This window comes from Canis lupus, chromosome 35 (genome assembly GCF_003254725.2).
Source record: "Canis lupus dingo isolate Sandy chromosome 35, ASM325472v2, whole genome shotgun sequence".
Lineage (NCBI taxonomy): Eukaryota > Metazoa > Chordata > Mammalia > Carnivora > Canidae > Canis > Canis lupus.
Genome location: NC_064277.1, coordinates 16,024,079 through 16,051,660, shown reverse-complemented (window position 1 = coordinate 16,051,660; position 27,582 = coordinate 16,024,079). Strand labels below are relative to the sequence as shown.

Below are 27,582 nucleotides of genomic sequence, written 5' to 3'. Positions count from 1 at the left end.
TTTTATTTATTTATTCATGAGAGACACAGAGAAAAAGGCAGAGACATAGGCAGAGGGAGAAGCAGGTCTCCCATGGAGAGCCTGATGTGGGACTCAATCCCAGGACCTGGGATCATGACCTGAGCCATTATGACCTGAGCCAAAGGCAGATGCTCAACCACTGAGCCACCCAGGCGTCCTGCATGTCTATCACTTTAAATCAAAAGCTAGAAATGATTAAGCTTAATGAGGAAGGCACATTGAAAGCCAAGATGGGTCAAAAGCTGGGCCCCTTGTGCCAAGCACTTAGCCAAGTTGTGCGTGCAGAGGAGAAGTTCTTGAAGAAAATTAAAAGTGCTAATCCAGTGAACACACAAGAGATAAGAAGGCTGATATGGAGACAGTTCAAGCGATCTGGACAGAAGATCAAACCAGCCATAATATTCCCATAAGCCAAAGCCTAATCCAGAGCAAGGCCCTGATTCTCTTCAGTTCTATAAAGGTTGAGAGAGCTGAGGAGGCTGCAGATGGAAAGTTTGGAGCTGGAAGGGGTTAGTTCATGAGGTTTATGGAAAGAAGCTGACTCCATAACACAAAGGTATGAGGTGAAACAGCAAGTGCTGATGGAGAACCTACAGCAAGTTCTCCAGAGGATCGAGCTAAGATCACTAACAAAGGTGGCTGCACTAAACAAATTTTCAACGTAGACAAAACAGACTTCCATCGGAAGACGATGCCAGTGAGGACTTTCATAGCTAGGGAAAACTCATCGTCTGGCTTCAAAACTTCAAAGCACAAACTGACTCTCTCGCTAGGGGCTAAGGAGCTGGCAATTTTAAGTTGAAGCCAATGCTCATTTAGCATAGCAAAAATCCTAGGGCCCTTAAGAATGATGCTAAATTTACTCTGCCCATGTATGCTCTATAAATGGAAAAACAAAGCCTGGATGACAGCACATCTGTTTACAACATGGTTTGCTGAATATTTTAAGCCCACTATTGAGACCTACTGCTCAGGACAAAAGATTCCTTTCAAAATATTACTGCCCATTGACAATGCATCTGGTCACCCAAGAGCTCACATGGGGAAGAACAAGGGGATGAATGTTGTTTTCATGCCTATTAACACAACATCCATTCTGCAGCCCATGGATCAAGGTGTCATTCCGACTTTCAAGTCTTATTATTTAAGAAATTCATTTCGTAAGGCTACCGCTGCCAAAGACAGCAATTTCTCTGATGGATCTGGACAAAGTCCATTGAAAACCTTCTGGAAAGGATTCACCATTCTAGATGTCATTGAGAGCGTTTGTGATTTATGAGAAGAAGTCAAAATATCAACATGAACAGGAGTTTGGAAGAAGTTGACTCCAACCCTCCTGGATGACTTTGAGGGGTTCAAGATGTCAGTGGAGGAAGTCACTGCAGATGTGATAGAAACAGTAAGAGAGCTAGAGTTGGAAGGGGAGCCTGAAGATGGAACTGAATTGCTGCTAAATTCTCTTATGATCAAACCTACATGGATTAGAAGTTGCTTCTGATGGGGGAACAAAGAATGTGGTTTTTTGTATTTGAGTCCACTTCTGGTGATGATGCTGTGAGGATTGCTGGAATGACAATGAAGGATTTAGAATATTACATAAACTTAGTTGACCAAGCAGCAGCAGGGTTTGAGAGGATTGACTCCAATTCTGAAAGATATTCCGCTGTGGGTGAAATGCTATCAAACAGCATCACATGCTACAAAGAAATCATTCATAAAAGGAAGAGTCAATCAATGTGGCAAACTTCATCATTCTCTTATTTTAAGAATTGGCCACAGCCACCCCACCTTCAGCAATCACCACCCTGATCAGTCTCAGCAGCCAGCATCACCAAGGCAAGACCCTCCACCAGCAGAAAGATTAGGACTTGCTGAAAGCTCAAATAACATTTAGCATTTTTTAGCAATAAAGCATTTTTTAATGAAGGCATGTACATTTTTAGATAAGATATTATTGCACACTTAATAGACTAAAGTATAGTACAAATATAATTTTTATATGCACTGAGAAGCCAAAAATATATTTGATTTGCTTTATTGCAATATTTTCTTTATTGCAGCAGTGTGAAACTGAACCTGCAGTATCTCTGAGGTGTGCCTGTATATTCCTATTTAGTGATGATTTTGCATTTAAAATACATTTGTGTAGGTATTTTTTTTTCATTTGTGTTGTTGTAAATAAAGCTCCAGTTTATCTATATATGGCATTTTGAATCCTTTCTGCTATGACAGGCATAAGTAAATCGTTTCTATTGCAAAGGGCATGAGTGCACAAACATTGCAGGGTATGGTGCTGACAACTACCTCAGAGTTATTTAATCAGAGCATGCATGGTGGGTGCCTGGGTGGCTCAGTTAAGTGTCTGCCTTCAGCTCAGGTCATGATCTCAGGGTTCTGGGATGGAGCCCCACATCAGGCTCCCTGCTCAGCGGGGAGTCTGCTTCTCCCTCTCTCTCTGCCCCTCCCTTCACTTGTGCTCTCTCTCAAATAAATAAATAAAATCTTAAGAAAAAACATGCATGGTATGCAACCACCACCAGCAACAGCATACGCCTCTCCAGTAAGGCCAGGACGCTGCTTCCCCAGTCAACTGCAGGAAGAAATCCCACATCTGCAGGTTCTCATCCTAACTCCTCCCTCATCCTCTAAAAAAAAGTCCCATCATAATGTTTATAAGGTTGTGACTTCCTTGAGAACAGGCCTATCCACCTGAGAGCACCCAGCTCACCACTGTGAATACAGTAGGCACCTAAAATATTTCCTGAATTTTGCATGGGGAAAGGAAGGAACAAATTTCTTACTCATTTCTGCATCCATAGGTTTTAAAAGTCAGAGGAAGTAAGATTCAGATTCCTGCATACATTTCAGCCCAGCAGTAGATTAATTTCAGGCTCCTCACTCTGATGCTGCAGGATTGAGACAGCTAGCAGCTCAGCAGTGACTTCTAAGGGCAGGGACAGGTGGAAAGTGTAGGGAGATGGGGTAAGAAAGAGGTGACACAGTTGGTCTGAGATAAAAAAGATAAAAGGGTCAGATAGGAACAAGAAACCATAGTCACTGCCATGAATGGTCTCAAGGCAAGTGGGAGGAGCTGCCCTTTGACCTTTCCATATTTATATCTCAAGAAGCAATACTCTGTAGGGTTTTTCTCCCTTCAGGACTGCCTTTGACATTCATTCTAATCATAAACGTCAGAGTTGTTACCAACGAGTGATTACCTCCGTAACTTGGAGGTTGCCAGGATACTCCTGGATACTAAAGCCTCCTGAGGTCAGTCTTGCTATATATTTTCTTTTAGCTATTTTTTTTTACCATCTGATTTACCAGTCATTTCTTTGACTGTGTGTGTGTGTGTGTGTGTGTGTGTGTGTGTGTGTGTGTGTTTAGGGAAAAATAACATTTCAGCTAAAAGAAAGCTTCCTTTTTAAGTTTTTACGAAGTCAAAAAGAAATTCTGAATTTGAGAGTCATATCTTTAAGAATGCTCTGGGCTATTCTTCAAAGGTAGTTCTTAAAATATATTGGAAATAATGTAGTTGAGTTAAAAGCAAAGTACTAAAGTTTTGCTTTTAAAATAACTAGTATGGTACGGAGCCACTTCCTAGTTTTCATATAAAACCCTTGAGAAGCTAAATCCAAAACGAAAAAAAAATCTGTGCCTTTAAATTTTTTCCTGCTTAAAGTTTGTCTTTTTTTTTTTTTGGTAATTTATTTTTGCATTTATTGTTGGATAATGATGTACTGCAGAAATATATAAAACACAAGCTGTCTCTTATTCTGTTTGGTGATAAAATGCTCAATTAAAAACAGGTTATGTTGCATGCCCTTGGCATCCTGTGCTGATATCGTATTGTTCAGTACATGTCACCCTAAATAATTTCACATGCATCTGTTTTATTAGTAGGTGCTAATTAAACATGTATCTTGTGGAGTGACTTCACATAGGATCATTTTGCAGTTTCCTGTATTATTTATGTAACACTTTGTAGGATCTGTGGGTCACAGATCCTACTATAAACTTTTCCTCCTAAAATTATTAATGAAAAATGAAGTCCCTCTCTAATAGTATGTTTCCAGACATGCTTGGAAAAATATTCCAGGGCGAAATTTAAAACAAACAAAAATATATTACTAATATACACTATATTATCCATTTTCCAGAAGATTTATAAGCCACTACAAATGTTCATTGGTTGAGAGTAATGCTCTCTTTTCAATGAAGATCCACAATTCTCCCCGGTATCCATCCGGTCCTACTGTCAGGACCAAAATATCCATGCAGATCATGGTCAGTATGAAGATGCCTGATGATGAGCTCTTCTGGTGCAGGAAGCTGCCTTACCTAACAGCTCTGCATGGCACAATAGATCGTATGCACTGCTCCAGTCTGGCCAACGTAGGGCCGCTTCTTCTGTCCCTGGCTTCTTTCCAAATATGTGTCAAAACTTCAAATCCTCAGCCATTAATCGTTTTAGAAATGGCCACCATCCTTTCTTCTGTTCTCCGTGCAGTGTTACACCACCACAGTGGTCTATCATTCAAGTCAATCATTCTACAGCTAGGTCATGTAGGTAGTTCTGTAACTTTAGGGCCCTGGACCATCCTGGGTCTTGCTCTTTTTCTTTTTTTTAAAGATTTTATTTATTCACTTATTTTGGAGAGAAAGAGACAAGGCAGGGGGAAGGGCAGAGGGAGAAAGAGAGAATCTCAAGCAGACTCTATGCTGAACGCAGAGCTGGACACGGGGCTCCATCTCATGACCCTGAGATCATAATCCAAGCTGAAATCAAGGGTTGGATGCTTAGCCAACTGAGCTCCTCAGGATCCTTATCCTTCTTGCTTTCTTTTCTGAAAAGAAAATAAACCAGCATTTCTCAGAATACTATGTCCATAAACTGAAAAAAAAGTGTCTGGGAAGTAAGTTTTGACTCTCTTGATTCATAAGGTGTATTAGTATATGAAAGGTTCTAAGAAGCCCTACAGCAAAGAAACTTGTTTGGCTCTGCTTAACTTAATGTCCCACAAGTCATGGGATCTGAGAACCTTTCTTATGATCATATGTTGCTGCCTTCAGAACTAGCAAGAAAATGTTTTGAGAATGCCATCCTAGACAATCTTTAATAGACTGTTCTAACTATAATGGATACTCTAGGATTCCCTTCTGGGATTCTGCTGTTCCTCTCACAAAGGATCTGAATGCTTAGGTCTCAGCTCAGTTAAACTAAGTGACTCCATATAGTCAATAGTGAAAAAAAAATTAAAAACTGGCTTAAGCTTGAATCTGGGCAACGGATCTGCCCACCAGTCCCATAGTTCATGGCATTTACCACACTCACACTGCAGAATACAGTACATTAAATCTCTTAACGAGTGACTAATACGCCACCGTGATGGGACAGACGCTTGGGGTTTTAGCCAAGTCTTGTAAATTTAGCAAAGAATATCAGAGCAACTCCTTCTGTTACCCTAAATGTCATGGACTCTTACATTTTCATGAAGAACACGCAGGTCTTGGTTTTAAAGGTCTTACATGAGCACTTTCATTGAAAATCATAAAGTTTGCATACATTGAGAACATGAATACTGCAGTTAGCCTATCTGGAAAGTTCCAGTGGGCACAGGGGATTCTGGAGGGTGGGGGTTGGGAGGTGCCCATTAGATCATACCTCAGCACTCTGAGAGCTCCCATGAGCAGATGTCAGGACCGATCCCCACAACGAATTTTTAAATATAACACATATTGTCTGGCTCTACTGTCTAGAATTGAACTAAGTAAACTACAAGACCCCCAAAAGCAGAAGCGAGTTTGAAGGTTGGCCTCCATGTTTTGCTCCACACACTTCACTACACCAGCATAATCTAAATAGCTGCTCTTCTAAGGAATCACTCCTTGTTTCTGAATCTAGACTACTTAATTCTTGCTGTGGTTTTACTTCAGCATGAAGTTCATGAGACAGAAGTCTGTGGAAGGCAGACTTAGTTTTGAGATGTCCATATGTCTCCATGATTGCTGGCGCCCTACTCCACCTAGTTCCACCTGAGTTCTATCCTCATGCTTTGGTTTTGATTCTAACTTTGCTGTGCTCCTGACAGCTCAACTATTTTCAGAGAAATGGCTTCTCATCATTGGTTCTATCTTGCCTTGGCTCACCTAAATCTGGCCTCCCATCCTGAATCCAACTACAATTACAGAAAATACTATATCAACAGGTCCATTGAGGTGTGCTGGGGGCATAGGCAGAGAACAAAGAATGTCCAGTATGTACAAATAGACTAAGTACATAGCAGTTGGACTGAGTCATTTTGCAATCAAATGGCCACATTCGAGTATAACACTTGTGTAAGCCTCTTGGGTATAGTTTCATGAACTTGCCTTGTATATGAACTTGAGCCACCATGGATTGCTCAACTCAATGCTCATCTTCAGGAAGCCTTTCTTGACTGCCTGAGCCCAAAGAATCTCTCTCTTTTTTTTTTTTTTTTTTTAATTTATATAGCTCCGGTTGTCTGCACCCACTGCCAGGAACTTACCATTGTCTCTCACTGGATTATCCGATGGTCTCTTTGGCTCCATTTTTACACAGTACAGTCTTCCTAACTAGATGAGAAGTGTTATCTTAAAAATGTTTATATCTCCCACAATAAAATAACAAGGAAATATTCCCATAATTCTATCAATTAGTGTGACATGGAGCAATGAGATATCTATTTAAGTGAACTGGAAATTGAGATAGAACATGTGTGTTGAGTAGGATTGATGGAAAAGGAAGAAGACATTTAGAGGCAGAATGAAAATGGTAAGAGGGAAGTTCAACTATCTGTTCCCGAATCTGGTTTAAATTGAACATTGCCATCTTCTTTGTTCCTCAAGGCTTTCAGAATTATCTTCTTCTTTTCATAATTACCTACACCAGACAAATTATACAGCAAGGGTTTTCCAAAAACTCCTAATGCCCCCCTAAAACAAGCACAACAAAACTCCTAGGAGGGGCACCTGAATGTCATAGTCGGCTGAGCATCCAACTCTTGATTTTGGCTCAGGTCAGGATCTCAGGATCTCAGGATCATGGGATGGAAACCTGGATAGGGCTCTGCACTCAGTGGGGAGTCTGCTTCTCTCTCTCTCTCTTTCCCTCTGCTACTCCCTCTGCTCTCTCTCTCTCTCAAATAAATAAATAAATTATTTTTAAAATCCCAGAAATTCAGAGTTAGTGCCTCCCTACCCCTCTGACAGCTCATGAAATGCTCAACTAAGGTGAGAAGAAAACTCTGCCAAAAATTCTTTCCTCATCTCTCTAACTCAACATGAGCCTCAACAATCTTTTGGAAGCTAAGACTCGTGTTCCAAAGAGCACAGTGCCCTACTTAGAATGGTTGTAAAGTCAGAAACTCTCTTCTAATTATCACAAACAGTAATTTGGTTTTTCTTTGAAATAATTTATGCCTCGGAGTGATTAGTTTGTCCTCTTTACATATTCATATCTTTGTGTTAATCTATTATCTGTAGCTATGCCTTTTCCAGTTTTGTAAAAAAGCATTTTTAGAAGGATAAGCACTGGTTTCTTCATGGTAATATTTGATTAACCTCAATAAGTGATTTGGCAAATTGTTTGCTTTTAAAGATGTAAATGTAAATGTGAGGGGAGAGTTTTCTTTCCAAAATAATTATGACAGTGCCCAGGTGACTTAGTGAGCCAAGATACTCCTAAACACTTGGGCCTAGCCTCCACTTGGGAATCTGGCTGCAAAATGCAGAAAGACTCTTCAATTTACTTTTAGACTGATGGCTGTAAGCTGTCTAATTGCAAATGAGTAGTTGCAAATGCCCCACTCCTCAGAGGCTAGGGCAATTTCCTTCCGTCTGTAATTATTAACAGGGGCAAATGAATATCCATCTGGGAGGATATTAAGAAAGAATCCCCATAAAGAACTAGTAGCATAATGAACTCTATCCCAAAAATATATCAGATAGGTAGGCCTGTGGGTGGATTGAAAGGGAGACCTATATGGTTTTACAGTTACCTAAAGCAGCAAAAATTATAGAAGTCAGGACAAGAGGATGCCCCAGAAGTAAGACTCGTTTATCTCTAATTATTGGTCTGCTATCTGTGTTCTCACATCTACCTCCACCTGATACTGTCCAGTGGAGTCAGGAGACCTATATCATATGCCTGGCTTTGCCTTATCCTTGCTATGTGGCTGGGGGAATTTTATATCATCTCCGAGTCCCATCCTGGGTTTCCTATTCTGAAAATGAGGACAAAAGTGTGTTGCCTCCACTCAAGATGGTAGCCATGAGGATAATGTGTAGTAATTTTGGAACTGTCTCAGCGTCCTTAAGAGCTCTGTGTCTGCCTCATTGACAAGACAGGTCTAAGGGAGACCTCCCCCAAGTCTCCCTCCTTGTGTTCACAGATGGAACCTCTGTGTTTCCCTGCATTCTGTTATTTGCCATCCAACCCCAATTACAGACTGCTCTGATGAGGACCTTCTGCTCCTCCCCTTGCCCTTCCCACATAATCTTCTTCCAAGTACTTAGAACTTCCCAAGATGGCCTTCAGCCAAAATGTAGTGTCCGGATCCTTTTTGATCCACACTCAAGAGTTCTAGACTAGACCAGTTCAATCATACTCAACCCCTTGTCCTAAAACTCTGACAGGGACATGGCCTCAGGCTTCAGCTTGCCAGGAAGGGATTTAGGACCGGTTGATATGTGAAGGTGCTGTAGACTGTATAATTCTACAATATTCTATTGTAAAGTGGCCACTGCCAAGGTCATTTTCATGGATAATCCAAAAGATCCTTATAGTTTATACAATACTGGGGTGTTCGCTGAACCTTCTGAGGCAACCCATTCCATCTGTGGATAGCTCCAATGATTGAACTGGAATGTGGGTTCCAGTGTGGTTCAAGTGCTACTCATTGGTGCCATACAGAAACCTTATCAGCATTCTGCATAATAATTATATACATATTTAAAGACATTTTCTTTTCTGCCCAAAAGAAATCTGTTTTTTTTTTCCTGTTGTTTCTCGTGGATATACTGCCTAATTCTGCATTGCCTTGTTTTCTTCTCTCTTAAACACCTCCAAAACAAAGCAAAACAAAACACCCACCTCCAGTCTTCCTAGCTTGATTGTACTACTAATAATGGCCAGTACTAACATTTAGCTAATAATCTGCCAACTTCTCAACAAGATTCTGATGGATGCTTTTGCGAAATTTTTAGTGAAGGTCCAAATACAGACTAAGAATGAAGTCCCAAAAGTCTAGCTTATTTCCTTATCTGCAAGCCTGGTGCATTATCAATGAGAGAAATCAATTTTATTTGACATGATTTATTCTTAGTGAATCCGTGCAGGTTTCTGGTGATCACCACTTCTTCTCAAAGTAAGCCATTTTAGCATCTTGACCAGAATTCATTTTCATTCTCTTTCTAGAAAGCAGAATGGGTTCTCAGTTTTTGGACATTCCTTGTTCTCTTTAACTCCTCCCAGACTAATGACAACGTTCCAGCCATCTCTTTAACAACATCTCTCATTTTTATCTTTTGATAAGAGACGAAGGGAAGAACACCATTTGGATTGAAGAATAAATGCCTCTAACTGTGTGTGTCTGGGGTAGGCACTTTCTGTGTAAACCTGTTACTTCTGAGGTCCAAGAATTCTCTTCAGAGAGGCCGGTGAGTTGAGACAGGATCCTCTACCACCTTGAAAAGCCACAATCCACAACCCTCCTGGTTCGTGCATGGTCCCAAAGAGCATGCATTATTTCCTGGTAGACAGGGTCCACAGCATGCATAGAAAGGAAATAATCATGAGCAGAATCAAGAGGGATAGGCGAGTAAATGAGGGATGAAATGAATGAACATTAGAACCTGTGTTTTAAAACTTCCCAATGTGCAACGCCCCTAGAAAAGAGAGAGAGAACTATATTTGTCTCCGTATTTCTCCACTTGGGTTTGGCATAATCAGCAACATCTCTTCTGTGAGGGAGAAGACAAGTGTCTGCTGGTCTGGATTAAGACGCATTAACAGGGGAAGCATATGGTCATTTACACAGGGCCTGTTCCCACTCTGTGCCAAGGTTAACAAATTAATAAAAAGGAAGCGTACCGCGTAAATGTTGAACCTCATTAAGCATGAGATCATCACTCCGAGCTATCTTTGTTTTACAAGAATCTAAATGAAAGAAATGCAAGCCCCACTTCCATACATGCTCGCTGAAAATCACTCTTAGAATAGCTGATCATACTTTTGAGGACAGACAACAGCAGTTTTTAACTGGAAGATGGTGAAGACAGCTTCTGTTCTAAAAGAGTTTTATTGAGATGGTATTGGAAGAAACAGCGTTATTTATTTAAGTACTGCATTGCATTTTTCCTTTGTTCTTTCAACAGGTTAGTAATTACAGAAGTAGCGATTAGCCTTGATACAGAGTACACAGAACGATAAATGGATACTGTGCACAGTGGAGGGGCTCTGCCGTGCCAAGCTTATAATTTTCCGTTGGAGCTAATTATCCTTATTATACTGCATGACTCTTTTTTCTTGAATTATGAGTGGAAAAGTGCTGAATAGAAATTTTTTTCCAAAGTGCCCTGAACTGTTCAGGGAAATGGGAACCACAAACAATGAAAAGCTTGTTAGACAATGAGAGCGATCATCTATAAAGGGATTCTGAAGGAACTTCTCTTTTCCTGCACTATAGAAATGTAAAGTGCTTATCAGAAAAATGATCTGGGGAGGGGGGGGTTGTTTTGTTTTTGTTTTTGTTTCAGTTTTCCCATAGGGATGATAAGAGAAAGAGCTAGACTAGCCACCGGCCTCCTCCACCAAACCAACAGGAAGAAAGACGGGAAGGCTTGGATATTTGCCCAGGGCCAGGAAAGGCATGGAGTGTGGGGGTGCTGGGTTGAGACGCAGGGGTACAGTGGAATTTGAAGTAACCTACCTATCTGTGAAGTTAACTCCCCAAGGGCCAGACAGCTCGGTGTGAGGAAAGGCGTGGAGATCCTCCCTGGCCCAAGTGCCACCTGTGAACCGAAGTGAGCCGAGAAACTCGAGTCTGCAATCCAGCTACAACAATCCCCCCCCTCTCTCTTTTCTCTTTTCCATGGCCCCCTCCATTATACTGATGCATCTGAGCAGAATCCCACAGATGGTGCATGCTTTTATGAGCTCAATCCTGAAATTTAGTTTGAAATTTCCCCAGTGTCCTCTGTGCTTCTGTCTTTGCAACAGATGCACTTAAATGTTAGCAATTTATTTGTGGCCTGTGCTACAACCAGAGCTAAAGAGGGGAGAGAGGACTGTCATAGGAGGAGAAGCAGAGCTATCAGAGCAGCAGGATGCTCCACACCACCTCACGGCGGGCCCAGCCAGCGAGCCACACAAAAATCAATTTTGTCTTCCCCTCCCGTTCAAGTTGGCGCTATGCAGAAGATGTTCAATCCAATTATCCGGGAGGAAGTTCTCTGCTTTCTTTAGCCTATCCTGCTAGCTTTCCCACGTGACAACATCTCATTTTCCGTTGTTACCATTTAGCATGCCTCTAGAATCAGAGGGACGGGATGCAAAAGTTCATGAGAGTCCAGGAGGCAGATTCTTTTTAAGGACACAGGAGCTCTGTAAGGTGACACCATCTAAGAATACAGCGCTGGTTCCAGGGTAACGTGTGAGTCAATCCTTTTATTTAGTATGTCAACAGTTATATGCTCATTTAGCGGTACTAAAATATTCTTGAGCAGAAAGTTATGGGCTTTCTGTGTGGGCTAAGAAATGTCAGCCCAGATAAGCAGGCAATTAACAGGAGCATAATGTTATCTTCAGCTAAAGCAATCATCACACATGTGATTAGGAGGTGATATGCAATTTCCCGGAGAGGGGCATGCACTAGTAAAACACAATTAAGGCTGGGAAAATATATGGGGGAAGAAGCCACTTCCATTGTTGCACTGGGATAAAATCCCGTGTATGCTTGTGATATTATTACATAGGTCAGATAGGCCACTGGCCAAATTGTCCAGATCCCGTTCCCTGTCCAATGGTATTGGAAAAGCCGCTCTTTGACCCCATGGCTCACAACCTTCTGCCTTGATACAGAGTGAATCTGGTCGCCTTCTTCACCTTCACCTTTTCCACAAGACTCTTCATTAAAATGAAGATGTTCCAATGTCACCAAGTCTAAGTTTTTAATCATTGTTGTCTCTAACGAATTGGGTTGAGTTTGAAGTTCCTTTAACAGCCAGCCCTGGAATTTTGACTCTGCCATTTGTTTCTTGGATGACCTACACAGGTGATTTCAATCTGACCCTCAGCACCCTCTTCCATGAAGGAGAGACACTAATAGCACATATTTTAAAGTTCCTTAAACCACTCTGCAGGAATGTGGCAAACACCCCTTCAGTAAGAGGCTACACTAGTATCCAGTTTCTTTGCACACACAAACTAGGTCACGATGCTTGCCTGACGTGTCTGATCTCCAGTGGCCTGGTTGGTAAGTACAAAGCTTTAGAGTACTCCCTCACTCCTTCTGGTGAAAATTAGTTTTCTAAGGTATTCAATTAGATAATTTATATTTTTAAAAAAGCAAAAAAATTAAAATTAAAAAAAATTTTTTAAAAAAGCTTAGCACTGTTGGTGACATTCTAAGAGCTTGTAACAAACATTTGTTATTTATAGTCATCATCATCATCATCATTATCATTTTAAATAATAACAATATTTACATTTGAATAATATAGATTAAGTAAATTTATATTTAAATAATGACATAATTAATAAATATATGTTTAAATAGTAATTTAATAATATTATTTATAATTATTATAATTATTTTATAAGCATCATGATCATTTAAAATGAAGCAGCATGCATCACATAATAATGCCAATATTGTACTCCTGTATTATAAAAAGACAATGATGCCTTCAGTAATGGTCATCACCATTTGCAAAATGTTAAGTAGAGAGGTTCGCTATGAGTATCAATAGGAAATAAGCTCCAAATGGAGAACGGTTTTTCTAAAATCCAGATCTGATCATATCACTCACCTGCTTAAAACCTTCCTTGGCTCCCACCGTTCTTAGTTTAAAACCCAAACCTCCCAATGAGACTTCAGGAGGACCTCATGATTGGCTGGGTCTTGCCTCAACACGTCCCTCCAAGCACAGGCTCCTGGACTGCAGTGTTCTTTCTTCCCCTCAGCCACCTCAATGGCTGACAACCACATGGCCTTTAGGGGCTCACTTCAGGAGGACTTCCTCCTAGAAACCTTCCCAATTCTGCACGCCTGAATTGGCTGTCTGGCCTGTCTGATCTTACAGCCTGGTGGAGGGCTTTTATTTTTGTTTTTGTTTTCTGTCAAAGAATTCTCTAGAATTGCCTCTTTTCTTCTCCCTCACTAGCCTGGGAGCTCTGTGGGGGATTGTGAGCCTGTTGAATTCACCACTGTGTAAGCACTATGTACTTATGGTTCATTTACATAACAAATTTTCTTGAGTCTCTACATATGCAACGCTAAATCCTCCATCCTCTGTAATGTGAGCTGCATAGCTCAAATGGATTAGTAATTTAAAATTAGATTTAGCCTAATACACATACATACCATTCTGCTCAGATTGGCTTATTCTATTACCTTATGACATTAGGAAATTCTAGGTGGTGGTCAAGGTTTGGGACATCTGCCAATAGCTTTACACAAGTCAGTTTTTACTATTAACCACAAAATGCCTTGGTGGGTGGAGCTAATGAGAGACAATCCAGGCAGGGCAGTAGGAGACAGTCTACTGCTTATGTTTTCATTGGGGGGGTATGGGAGGAGGATGAAGCCCCTCCCACCAAGCCATCCTAGTCCCCCAGGGGCTGGGTTTCACCAGGGCCCTCTGCCCTGGTGAAATCTCTGGCTGGTTTGGAGGGTTGGCAGGGTCAGCTTTAAGGATCCATGGTGGCCTCCCAGACTTCCCAACCTCACTTCCCAATTAAGCGTCGGAAGCCAGCTTCTGGAAATTCCAGAACACAGGAGCAAAGAGAGCTGGGCCTCCACACAGATCTTGCAAGGCTGCTGATCCTGAGAGGGCGTTCTGGGTTGTCAGGCAATTCTGACAGATGGTGCCATTCCCCCACTAAATTTCAACACCTGAAGTTCAGATTCTCTGATTAAGGGAAGGAGGCTTTGTGTTACTTGTTGACAGTTATGAGCTATAATCATGTTTAAATCTCCCTGCAAACTGTATCTGTTATGCCAAAATAACTCTGCAAAGGTTTACAGCCTGCTCAGAAGAGTAACTCCTGACGTTACTAGATTTTTAAACAGCTGAGATGTAGCGCTCAGGAATTTACGTCCATGGAGATTCATAGATTTTGTTAAGTATATACCTCAACCATAAAAATGAGAGGGGCCAATTTTGTTTATGCTCTTAGTTTATTGTTTGCTTGGCTAAAAGTCAGGTTGCCATCCTCCGAGACGACAGAACATGAGTCAATGACTAAGAAAACTTAAAAAGGCTTAGATATGGCTGCTTTTAGCTTTCTGAATTGCTGGCGCCCACTTAAAATAAGAGATGTGCTAATATTTCCCCTGTGTTACACAAATGCTAAGGGCAGTGGAAAGCTGATCTTCTCATATTTCTTAACAGTTTTAGTTCGATTATGACCCTGCACTGCAAATGCTAAGATCTGCTGGAGCTTTATACTACCATTATTTTCCTACCGGTTGAAGCTGACAGGAGATCAGTGAATGAATGGAAGACTCAGACACTCCTTTTCAAAGATTGTGAGGCTTCTGTTAAATTCTCCAATAGGACAGATTAATTATACTAATGTGCCAACATAATTATGATAAGGATGTGAATAAAATGAATGTACAGGAATAAAATGTATTTGCCTATGTAACTGTTGAGTTCTGCCCTAGGGGAAAAGAAGTCTGGTGTTTATGTTTAGTGATTTTTTATCTCCATTCTGTCAGAAGCAATGATCATACTGTTGCAGTTAAAATGCCATTCCCCTTCAGATAGACAAGCAGAAAAGTCACGTATGTCCCAGAATATTTCTACCAGGGGAGCATCCGTGTTGGCAGGAAAGGTCAGAGTGATAGCGTTAAGGTCACTAGTAGGGTTTTAAAAGCACAAGCTTCTCCAGTTCTTCTCTATTCTTCTCTACTCATCCTCTAAGTGCCTGACCAATGCCCCATTGTGAGGCAGCCACACAGGACTTGAAGAGTATGGCCAGATTGTACAGTTGGCTGCTTCTAGGGAGTAACTCAGGATGCCCTTTCTCTTGCCAAGCATTACAAACAAAGGCAGGCAAACGTCTGCCTGCTGGAAGAGTACACCATCTTGTAAATCACCTTGATGACTTAAGTCAAGTGACTCCAGCTCTCTGGAGGAGTCACTAAGTTCAGGCAATGCCCTGGTGGCACACACCACCTGCCTTGGACCTTTTTATACTCCTTTTTTCACTTCTCTTCCTGACATATTTGCTCTTTGCTCTGATTTCCCTTCCCTTTTTTTTAATTTTAATTTTTACTTTATTGTGATAAAAATACGCAACATGAGATCTACCCTCTGAACAGATTTTTAAGTATGCAAGACCAACTTGTTAACTGTTAGGCACCATGTCGTATAGCAGATCTCCAGACCTCATTCATCCTGCATTACTGAGGCTTCATGCCCATTGATGATCAACTCTCTCTTTCATACTCCACCTTACCCCGGGCTACATCTCAGCTGTCTGATCTCTGCTTCTCCAAGTTTGACTATTTCAGATACCTCAGACAAGTGGAATCATGTAGCGTTTGTCCTTCTATGACTGGCTTTCCTCTTCCTTCTGACTCAGCAACCTTAGACCACAAATTAAAGAGGGAGCAATGGACAGTGAGTTGAACTCCAAAGTACAGAGGCACTTGAACAGTGATTTGATGTGGGGAGTTGGGCTTTATACTCCTCTTGGAAGTACACATCACTGTCTCCTGAAGCAGCTAAGCCAGTGAGCATCAGTTCTTGCTGACTCATGATTCCACCATGACCGGAGAGTCTTTGAACCTTAAAACTGGGGTTGTCTGTGGAATTATTAAAGACTTCCGAGACTTCTTTACAAGACTGAAATTACATCCTTTATTCTCTAGATCATTCTGTTTTATGAGCTACAAAGTAGTTCTGTGACGGATCCACTGGTTGGAGTAAGCACAGGCCTCTCTTCCTGGTAGGACTCTGGTTCCATTACATGGGGACTTCACTATTTCTCTCCATATTCTGGAAATAGAGGGCTTACTTTTGTTTGTTGGTTTTGGTTTTGTTGTGTTTTGATTGAGTAATAGCCTTCTATCTTTTTTATTTATTATGTATTTATTTCTAGAGATTTGTTTGTTTGCTTATTTATTTATTTATTTATTTATTTATTTGAGAGAGAGAGTGTGAGCAGGGGGAGGAGCAGAGAGAGTCAAGCAGACTCCACATGGAGCACAGGGCCTGATGTCGGCGGGTCTCCATCCCCGGGTCTGGAGATCATGACCTGAGCAGAAATCAAGAGTTGAACACTTAACCAACTGAGCTAACCAGGTTCTCCAAGTGATAGTCTTTTATATGAAGTTCCAGATTTACTTTAAGATTTTGAAATAAAATAAAATAAAATAAATTTGCATGAGAGTTTTGGTTAGGTTTTGTAGATTTTTTTCTGGTGAAAAATTTTTTTTAAATTATCATGACCAACAGCTTCAGTTAATTATGGCTATTGATCTGTGTGATGTGGTGTGGTGTGGTGTGGCAGTGGTCCTTTTGACTTTTGCTCTATATACATCTCATTAAAATCATGACAAATTAAGTATAAGTTAAGTTATAAACATTTTGAGCTATAATAATCTGAAATTTAAAAAAATTAATTTACAAAAACATGTATTACAAAAACCAGATTATCTTTTATTTTTAAGACTTTATTTATTTATTTAAGAGAGAGAAGTAGTGAGAGAGCATGAGCGGGAGGCGGGGAGGAGAAGACTCTCTCCATCCCAGGACCCTAGGATAATGACCTGAGCCAAAGGCAGACACTTAACGGACTAAGCCACCCAGGCGCCCCTCAAATTATTTTTTTTCTGTAATACCATAGATTTATTAACCTTATAAACCACCTAAGCATTTCTTAAGTATAATTGACATATAACATATCAGTGCAACACAATGATTTGATATTTGTATTTGATATTATATCACAGATATAATGAATCAATATTATGTTGCAAAATGATCACCACAATAAGTCCAGTTGACATCTATCATAGTTACAAAAAAACTCTTTATTCTTGTAATGAGGATTTTTAAGATATACGCTCTTAGCAACTTTTAAATATGCAATATGGTATTATTAACCATGGTCACCATGCTGTATATTTCATCCACGGGACTTATTTATTTACACCTGGAATTTCCTACCTTTTGATATATTTCACCCATTTCACTCGTTATCTTTTAAAAGTATATTTCTTCTAGAAATCGGTAAAATGCTGGCTATTCCAAAATGATCCCAGTTGAAGAAATAGATTCAGTAAACGGGATACTGTTTATCGTGTAATAATACTAACATAGTATTTATGTATATTTTAAGCACTGAGTAAAATAATCTTATGGTCTCTAGCCATCATAGAAAATCAGCCGAGTCCCTAAGGGAAAGTTATTATAACCTGCCCCTCCCCATACACACACACACACAGACACACACACACACACACACATGAGCACATCTTTGGACATTAGCCTGTAAAGCATCTCTAAAGGTCTTAGGGCCAATTAGCAGTTTCTATAAAGATCTTTACTTGTGGAATTACAGGGAGTCAGGCATGTCTTAAAAGGATGCTGAATATTCTTTAGTAGCTCATACAGAAATTTTAGCTGCCTTTTAAAGATAATTTCCATTTTAAAAGAAGCAAACAACAACAAGGGGAACATATACAAAAATTTCTGAGAAACACATGTACATTTAGAAATTCAACGTGTAAGTTTATCAACAGCAGTGGCAAGAGAATTGGACGCGGGTTGAAGAGAACTATGTTCTGTCCTTGTCCCACCAGGAACTCTGGTGACATGTGTACTCAATCTCAATTCTTTGAGCCTCATTTTCTTTCCCAGAAAAGGGAGATAACATCTTTCAGCCTCCTGGGGTTATTGTAAGGCCAAAATGAGAGGATTGACATGAAGCACTTTGAAAAGTTGAAATCTCTGAGTAAATGCAATATCTCATTATAAAAATAATCCAGACTCTGAAAGGTCTGGGGTCATTGAAAAATAAATAGATTATTCATAAAAAATAATATGCTTAGAAAGGTCAGACAATAAGTTCTATGGCTGTACATGTTCTTTTTTAAAAATATAGATTCTCTGCCATTTTTTGATAGTTGAGCATCTCTCTCCAATTCCCCTCATGGCCTCTTAAAGAAAACTGTCTGGTGTTTCTGGGATTAACTTTAGCTAATTATTTAAATCACATAAGCCTAAGAGCTGAAATACACCTTTTTCTAGAAATTCAACTTAATGAGACACTTTCCCATCCTAGAATGGTTTTCTTTTTTTTTTTTTTTAAGGTTTTATTTATTTATGCATGAGAAACACAGAAAGGGAGGCAGAGGCAGAGACGGGCAGAAGGAGAAGCCGATTCCTTGCAAGGAGCCTGATACAGGACTCCATCCCAGGACCCCGGGATCACGCCCTGTGCTGAAGGCAGACACCACTCAACCACTGAGCCAACCAGGCATCCCTAGAATGGTTTTCTAGTCTTGATTTTTCTTTCTTTTTAATCTTTTTCCCAATGATATAAGCAACATGTGATTATTTTAGAAATTTGAAAAATAGAGAAAAGCAGAGAAAAAGAAAATAAAGTTACCCAGAATCTCATCATGTCTTTGAAAAGTTACCTAAATCAAGAAGCAAAATGTCCCTCTTCACACCACTAGTCCCAATCCCCAGACACAACCACTGTTGTCCCTAGGAACATATCTATCCTTTCTTACTTCTCCCAACATCACCAGCCCAACAACAGAACATCCATATATGAACAGTAATAATCGAATCCAACTGCTTTACAGTCTTCCAACTTTCTATCATATAAAACCATAGCTTTACACATATTTTTTTTCGGTTCTGTCCATCTGAAGCTATATTTTAGTTAAGAGCTTATTAACTCGATTTACAACTTTTCTGTACTGCCACAGATGGAAAGTGGCCTCCATCTGTGCTCTGGCCCCCAGGCTCCCCAAATGCGTGGGGCAGGTTTGCACCAGGGAGCCTGCTGCAGCGTGTGGTCCCTCGTCCCCTGGCTCTGGCTGGCCCTACAGAACCCCTCAGCCGCCATCCTGCCCTACATGTCAAGCCCAGTCCAGGACTTTCCTAGAAATACTGAGGCATTAAACAGAAGACTCAAATAGGAGAAAGTGAAAAAGGTGGCAGGGGACCTAACAGTACATTTATCCCTGTCCTAACAATTATGACACTGTATTATGAAAGCTTTTTTTACCTAACCATTGCTGCACAAGACTGTGAGCTTGTGAGGGCAGCTGCTGGGTCATGTTGCAGGCACAAACAATAGCTCTTGAAGCAGCAAAATGAGTGGCTGAACAAACAAGTGAGCAAATGAGAGTCCTGAAACCCTGAAGTGAAGTGGAAATACAAGATGACTTACGGCTCTCATCAACCCACAATTCTGAAAGCAGACCTCTGAGACAGTATGAGTGAGGCGCCTTTGGCCACCTCATTTCACAGGCATATCTTCCAGTCTGTTTGTGAAAATATGAGTGTCATTAGCCTCTAGTCAGATGTGATGTTTCCACCCTGAGTATGACCACTAACACGGAGTGCTCTAGTGGAAGTGGTAACAGCTTTTTAAAATTAATGCATCATCCATACAACTGAGATAAAACTTGGTTGCTTTTAACACTGTGGATGTATTATCAAGCTCCACTGTTTGTTCTTGAGTTTGACCACATATCAGCCAGAATTGTGATTTTTTTTGACCCTTTGAAGTGATAATGCAGTAAGGAATCAGAAGAGAGCAAATATAAGGTAGGTAAGGGTCTGTTCATGCATTTTAAAGGCAGTAAAATAAGTCGTGTCAGCTAAATTCAGAGTAAAGTTGCTAGTGTTGATAAAATGGCAGCCAAAATCTAGGAGAGCGTTCTGCTGGCAGGCCCAGAATGACCATTTTTATCTCTAGGATCAATGTTTATACAATATAAAGGAATCATAAAACAAAAACACAAGCATCACTGAAATGTGGGGTCAATTTCTCAGCTTGCCTTTTGCAATCACAGAATCAGCCATGAAGCTGGGCTTGGATTTTCAGACCTATAATCTGGCAATTCTATGTTTAGGGATTTTATCCTGAGGAAATAATCAGCAAGATGCACAGATACACAAAGATACTCATCATAGCATCGCTTATATTAGTGAAACACTGAAAGCAATGTTAATATCCTACTCTAGGAGAGTGGATACATAAAATGTGGTGTTTGGAAACCAAAGGACAAAACATTACAAAACCATCCAAAATCACTGAGTACACAAAATCGTGGAGGGTGGGGGGGGATAATCACAGCATATCCCATAGCATAGTGTTAAATGAACAGTTTGTAAAACAGTATCCAAGGCGATTCTACTGTTGTTTATAAAATTCCCAGGTATGCATTGAAGTCTGACCAGAGTGATACACAACAGCGTTTTACCGTGGTTATCACTGGGCAGTAATTAGAGGAGTTTTTACTTCCATCTTTGCTCCTTTCTCTATTTTATAAATTGCCTACGGTGAACTTGCGATAAAAAAAATAAGGTTTTAAAAAAGGATGACAGGGTTTCAATTTGTGATGTTGAAGATGATCACGTTCTACACTGGACTTCCATTCTGCAAAGATCCCACCCAACACTCTCCTTGCCCACTTCGTGTTGTTGGATTGTCTCACTAGATTGGATGCTCTTTTGAGTGTATGTCTAGTTCATTTTCATGTTCCCAACAGGAAATACAGAAAAACTCGCAAAGCTATCCTGTGTTTTCTCAAAGATCCAGACAAAATTAACCTGGGGAAATCCTGAATTCTATGCCACCATGGAACATGGCCTCCATCCTCTCTTCTGGTATGGGGCACACAATAGTCACTTAGGTTTAAACATCATAGGAAACACAATGTGATGGGCTCCACCTGTGTCTGTCTAATTTACATATACTTTCATAAGCATTTTACTATTTACTGTAGAGGCACATCACTCAGGTTTAAATAAATAGTTGATGAAACATGGTATTGGCGGCCATTTCAATAAAACCCTGAGAATTAGTCCCTTGTTCAGAACATAATCCTCATCACTACATTATTTCAAAGAGGAATCAAGTCTTTTTAAAATCTTTTTCCAGGACTGGTCCCTCTCAGGAAGTGAGAGAAATGCTTTCACACCAGCGGTTCTGTGTTCTTCACTGGGGGTGGGGGAGCGTGGGGGGGGGAGGGAGTGCCCATCACTCTACCTGAGCCCTTGAGTGGCCCTGTTTGTAAAGATGCATTTAACACACACCTTAGGAGATTTATGAGACCCAATCAGTGTCACAGTGACCAAGCCCATTTCTTGGAAGGTCTGTAGCAGGTTTAGACATCCGTGCATGTGACTCTCTGGCAGGTAATTAGGGACAATGCAACTGGTCTAGACTGGGACTTTTCTGGTTCCAGCACACTGAGCCAATCGATATGCATTCATCATTACATGCTTATTGTTAACATGATTCAGCTTCAGTGACTCATTGGCATCACACACAGGACAGTCTGTTGTGTCTCGAGACAGGCAAGAGAGTTTAAGGAATTAAGAAACATTCCCCCCCCCTTTTTTTTTTGCCTAAAGGTGCTGAATACTCCAGTGATGAGCAATAAGACCTCACTGGTGAGGTAGAGAGCAATGCAAGCTAATGAAGTATTTCGTTCAGTGTGCGGATGGCTCCTTCTCAGCATTGTCTGCATGGCTGAGCTAGCACACAGCATATGCTGCTTAGAATTGTAATTATTTTTCATTTATAGATGCCTCATCCTTCCAACTTCGTTATATGCTCCAGAAGGGTAGGGGCCACATTGCTTCCGTCTGGGTCTCCAGCACCTTACACCCAGCCACAGGGAGAGTAGGCACGCGGCAATGGTGACCAGTGATGGTTGTATCTCGGTGACTGTGATGGTGCTACTGGCAAAATCTGCTATGCTGACCAAATAAAGGTAAAACTTTTAAGAGGTGCTGTCAAGCTTGATTGCCCAGTGAAACTTCTTTGGCCTGCTAATCACTGAAAAAAACAGGCTCTCTCACTCATATGAGATTTCCCCTCCTTCCTGTTCTCAGCTAGAAATACCATGAGAACAGACTGTCTCACAGTGTTTTCAGATTTCCACTTCTAGTCCCTGCCAAAAGCAGGAAGTGCAGAAGTGGGCGATAATTCTTTTTTTCTTTTTAGAACACTTTATTAAAGAGTTTTGGTTGTTACTTGTTTTTCCCCTTGAACCTCATTAGAATTAATTTGAGCAATACTTTGAATTTGCATAATGATTTTCTTATAAGGCACACAAAGGGTTTTGCTTATCAATTCCACTCCGCGGGAAGGGAAGGTAGAAAGAGTACAGAGGTACAGAATATTAGAGTTTGAGGGCACCTCGGGGATTTTCTACTCCAGCCTTTTTTTTTTTTTTTTTTTTTTTTAACTAATGAGAAAATTGAGACCCAGAATTATCACTTGTGAAATTTCTTGCTCTGTGTTGGCACCTACCCCCTTGAGCCTCACACTGTCATTCCTCTTCCCCTCCTACCACAGAGTGACACCCTTGTTCCTCTCATCTTACACTCATACCACCTGACCTCCCACTCACCCACCAAACCCCACCCCCATCTACTCTGTCCTTTCTGGTCTCCTGCTCCTTACACATCAGTCAACACTTTCATTTGGTGGGAATCAAAAGCAGATTACCATCACTAAAAGTGCCAAGAGTGGTTCTTCACTGTGTCTGACAAAACTATTGAAAATGGAAGGAGAAAGGAAGAAAAAGAAAAGAGGAAGAAAGGAAGAAAAAACAGTAAAATATGAAAGACAAAGAGAAGGAAGCATAGTTTCATCAGGGGCCAGGGAAATTATTTCCCTATTACTGGCCTGGTATCTTCTTTCAAAACCCTACAAGTTCTCAAAATGCCAGCTGTGGTTGCTGCTCTATGCAAGGTGCCATTTTGGTTCTATCTCCTTGAGGTATTTATTCTCCCTCACCTTGCTCTGCTATTATCGCCATATCTGATGAGTGTATCAGAGCCCAAAGAGGTCAGTCCTCCAATGAGAGCCAAGGTGAAACCAGAAGTTGGCCTTCTAGGGGCCATGGGTTGAATTGTGTTCCCCACAAAATTCCAAAGTTGAAGCCCTAACCCCCAGCGTGACTGTATTTGCAAATAATATTTTTAGGAGACAAAGTTCAATGAGGTCATAAGGTTGGGACCCTAATCCAATAGGACTCGTGGTCTTACAGAAAAGAAAGAGTTCTGTCTCTGTCTACCCCCCACCCCCACCTCTGAGAATTCCCGGAAGAAAGGACATGTGAAGACACAGTGAGTAAGAGACCATCCACAAGACACCTCAACCTACTTTGTAGGTATAATGATTTCCCCTCATTAGACTATATCTCAAATAACAGACCTAAACTAAATTGTCATAGGACTGAAACAAAGTGACAACACAGAGCAGGTCGCAAAAAGGCAGGTGATCATTCATGAGTGAACCATGTTCACTCCAAGGCAGATTTCCTGGGAAGCTCACACAGCTATAGCTTTAGGATGGACACACTTGCATGGGCCCCTTCCTAAGCCTGGACCCTGATTCTGTATTCATATATTTTTATTTTTTAAAATAGAGCCATCTGTCTCTCCTAATTGTATGTATCTCACACCCCACATCTCACTCTTGCACCCAACAAGTATTTATTTTGCTGGGTTTTATGCTGGACACTGAGTGTATTAGGTAGGGAACAAGACAAGGCTGTCACAGCACAGTGAATGATTTTCATAAATAGATTATTTGTATAATTTAGGTAAGAACCATCAAAATATGTAATAGTGGGGATGGGAGAAGAGGAGGGAGTCTATGCCCACTCCACAGGGTCTCAGTAGATACAATCTGGATTTAGCTTGCTCCTGCATGCCCCCAAAGGCACCAGCGATGAGCACACTTCAGAAACTGGAGGAAAACATATCTATTGAGGACTTGCTTTGCTTCAGAGAAAGTACTCAGTATTTCACATATGTTATCTCAATCATTTCCTTTTTTAAAAGGGATTTATTTGTTTTAGAGAGAGAGAGAGAGAGAGTGGGGGAAGGGACAGAGGGAGAGGGAGAGAGTGTCCCAAGCAGACCCTGAGCTAAGCGTACACCCTGATGCTCCAGTCTTGATCTCACGACACTAAGATCACAACCTGAGCTAAATCAGAGTTGGATGCTTAACCGACTGAGCCACCCAGGTGCCCCTCAATCATTTCTTACATCCATGTGGCATTAGCACTAATATCTCCATTTAGTGAGGACATGAGGCTCAGAGAAGTGAAATGATCTGCCCCTGGTGGGTCTACCTTTATTACTTTTACGTCCAGTTCCACCTGACTCTAAAGCTTACAAAGCTTCCAGTTTGCCAAACCTACTGATGAGTCCCTACGGCTAACAGTAAGGGAGGAGATGATGGAGGGAGAGCGGAGAAGGGATCCTCAAGCTTTCTGACTTATTCCTCCACAATTCTTCAACTGGCACTCTTTCCACATTGCTCTCACTCACATGGGGTCCAATTTCAAAGTGCAGTGCACAGTGACTGCAAGTGAGTGCAGGCTTCGGGCATCATCATGCCTTTAAGTGCTGTGTTCCAGAACTTCCTCTACTCTTTAAAGGGCTTTGAGCTCTGTAACTCTTGGGTTTTTAAATCCACGAACACCCTGATTTATATTGATTCATCCTTTGGAGGCCTAATTCTATGAGAAAAGGAAATCATTCGAATTTTGAACATTTTGGAACTGAATTAATCATGCCTCACTATAAAATCTTCACCCCACATAGCCCTTATGTAAGCTCTTTTCCTGTGCAGACAAAAAAGAAGAAAAAATTGTGTCAAATGATCATAAGCCACTTCTCCTCTGGCTATGAGTATAACAAGAAGTACTAGTATGACATGCAGTTTTTCTCCTTTTATCTTCTTAAAAGACCAACCAGAAATCCAATGTGAAAAAAAAAATCTCATGTGATACTAAGTTTGCAAATTTAAACTAGGAGTTCTGTAGTCAAGACATGTAAAAGTTTCCATAGCAACATGAACTCTCATCTTTAGGATTTTCAGTTCTATTAAAGCCATTAAAATCATACTTTTGTGTATACATCAAATATATATACAGTGTGGTCAGAGTTAAGGTGGAGGCTTGTTTTCTGCATTTTAATTCTAAATGATTCCTGTTATGGACCCATATGCCTAGTTTGAGAGTGCACCTTTTGTAAAGGGATACTATTAAGCAGCAGGTTGACGTCTTTTGTTCTTTGCCTCATTTTTTCCTCTTTTTATATTACACTCCTTCAATAACTGGGATGCCAAGGGGATGCAACCTATCAGAGCCCAACTGCTATAAGCTACACCAGAAGCCCACCTTACTGTAATCGTGGTGCCACCTCCCCTGCCCCCCACATAATGCAGATCCAGCTTCCTCTGGGAGCCAAGACAGAGAGTGGCCAGGACTAAGTATAGGTTCTCCCAGATTCCCCTGGACTGACCTACTCACACAGGCTGCCTCCACAATGTGTTTCCGGATCACTTTTTAAAGCTGGGAAGGAAACTGGCTCTGCCAGAGGTCACAGTCAGCCAGCTCCGGGAGGAAAAAAAAATGTCTCCTCAAACTAAATCTAAGTAGAGAATCTAGTAAAATCCTGGATCAGCTGGAAAGGGTAGTTGTACTCAAGATTTCATGAGCTATCCATAGAAAATCACACATGTAATGAACATTTCCTTGAAGCAAAAAAAAAAAAAAAAATCCTAATAATTGTAAATTCTTGCTCTCGGTGTGGATGGTGTTTATTTTTCCAAAATAGGGTGAAGCAGATGGGGATGGCAAGGATGCCGGCAGATTCCCATGAGTTCCCCCAATATGAAGCCGTGTTGGACAGTTGAGGACATCTGGAGTGAACATGGGGGAGGGAAAGGAACATTTCTTCAATGCACTTTTCGTCTGAAATAGTATCACGGTGTCACAGCCACGCAGAAACCCTGAATGGAGCAGACGAATGGATGTGCAGAAGGCTTAAAGTGAAACCAGCCTCCAATGATTGGGGCTATTTTTAGTTTTCTAATGAAGAAAGCAGCTGTATTCAGAAAGGCTGTCACTCGCTGCTTATGAGACCAATTTGTTCTGTTCCGGGGGTTCCAGCATTCATCACCAGCGAGGCTCCCTTGGGATCCTCCCAGAGGGGCCCAGAGAAGCTGTTACCATGCATTTGGGGTTTTTAAAGGATATGGAGAAGATTCATGAGAATCTTAGTTTATAGGCCTATTACAACTGGCAACTAACACGCTAAATAATAGGCTAAGCCTATGCCTCTCTGGTACAAACCAGGTCTCCTACAATTCGGTTTCAAAGCCTGAAGGAGCAAAGGACACAATCCCAGCTTACTCTTTTGATGACCTAAGTGGTGAGGCTCTGTCTCTTTCATTCTCTTTGGCCTGAGCTGCTAAACAAGAGGATAGAAGACAGTAGATGTTTCCCAGAAACTGAAAGGCAAGCACTGAAGGGTGACCCACTTTTAGAAATAAGAGCTAGCAAGAGAGTGATTTACTGCTGTATCAAAGAGGAATTGAAGGAGTCTAGATATCGTGAGTGAGAAAGCTGTTATCTGAGATCCTGAAAAAGTTGGATTTCAGCACAGAGCCTGTCACCTTCTGAGGGGGGCTGCAAGATTCCACGCACCCTCGTCTCTCCGCGTTGTGACATTTATGCATGAACTCCACACAGGGCTTTGTCTAACATCAGACCCCAAATAGGACCTTCATTAAAACTACTCGTATTTGGCAGTAGAGTATGTCTCTTATTTCTAAATATTTAACTTGCTGGCAGAAATTGCCCATTATGTTAGCAGGAACTCGTGAAATTGCAATAGCCCTGCAAATGTGGGTCATAAATCATACCCACCTCTGCCTTGGAAAAATGGAGAGGAGGGTGGCAAACGGAATGGACAGAGTTCCTCCCCTGAGCAGTGATAAGGATGAGGGCCCAGCAGAGTCCAGAGCTCCTCATCCTGGGTACCCAGTGGCTCTCTCCAATGTCAAGGTACCTGGATGCCACCTACAAGAGGACAACCCACAGCCATTCAGAATGGGTTGGGGCTTTGAGAATAATCAGCACACATCCCCAGGTTCAACTGAAACAGAAACGAGTTTGAAAATCTCTTGTAAGTTAAGAAAAAGAGAGAAAGAGGTTTTGAGGATGTAAACAACTAAGCTAGCAAGACAAATCATCAATAACCACCAAATTGTAATACCCAAGGCTGGCCTTGCATCATTTGTAAAAC

General features: G+C 41.0%; 1 long non-coding RNA gene across 3 annotated transcripts in view; it reads right to left on the bottom strand.

The window, feature by feature from the left end:
* LOC112657803 (uncharacterized) overlaps positions 1-13,433 on the bottom strand; it is a 45,257-nt gene extending 31,824 nt beyond the window's left edge. For all 3 annotated transcript variants that reach the window (XR_003135318.3, XR_003135311.3, XR_004812181.2), the window contains exons 1-2: positions 13,075-13,433; positions 10,974-11,055 (exon numbers count right to left, since the gene is read on the bottom strand). This is a non-coding gene — a long non-coding RNA (uncharacterized LOC112657803). The remainder of the gene's footprint in view (positions 1-10,973; positions 11,056-13,074) is intronic.
* Positions 13,434-27,582: the final 14,149 nt, after the last annotated feature.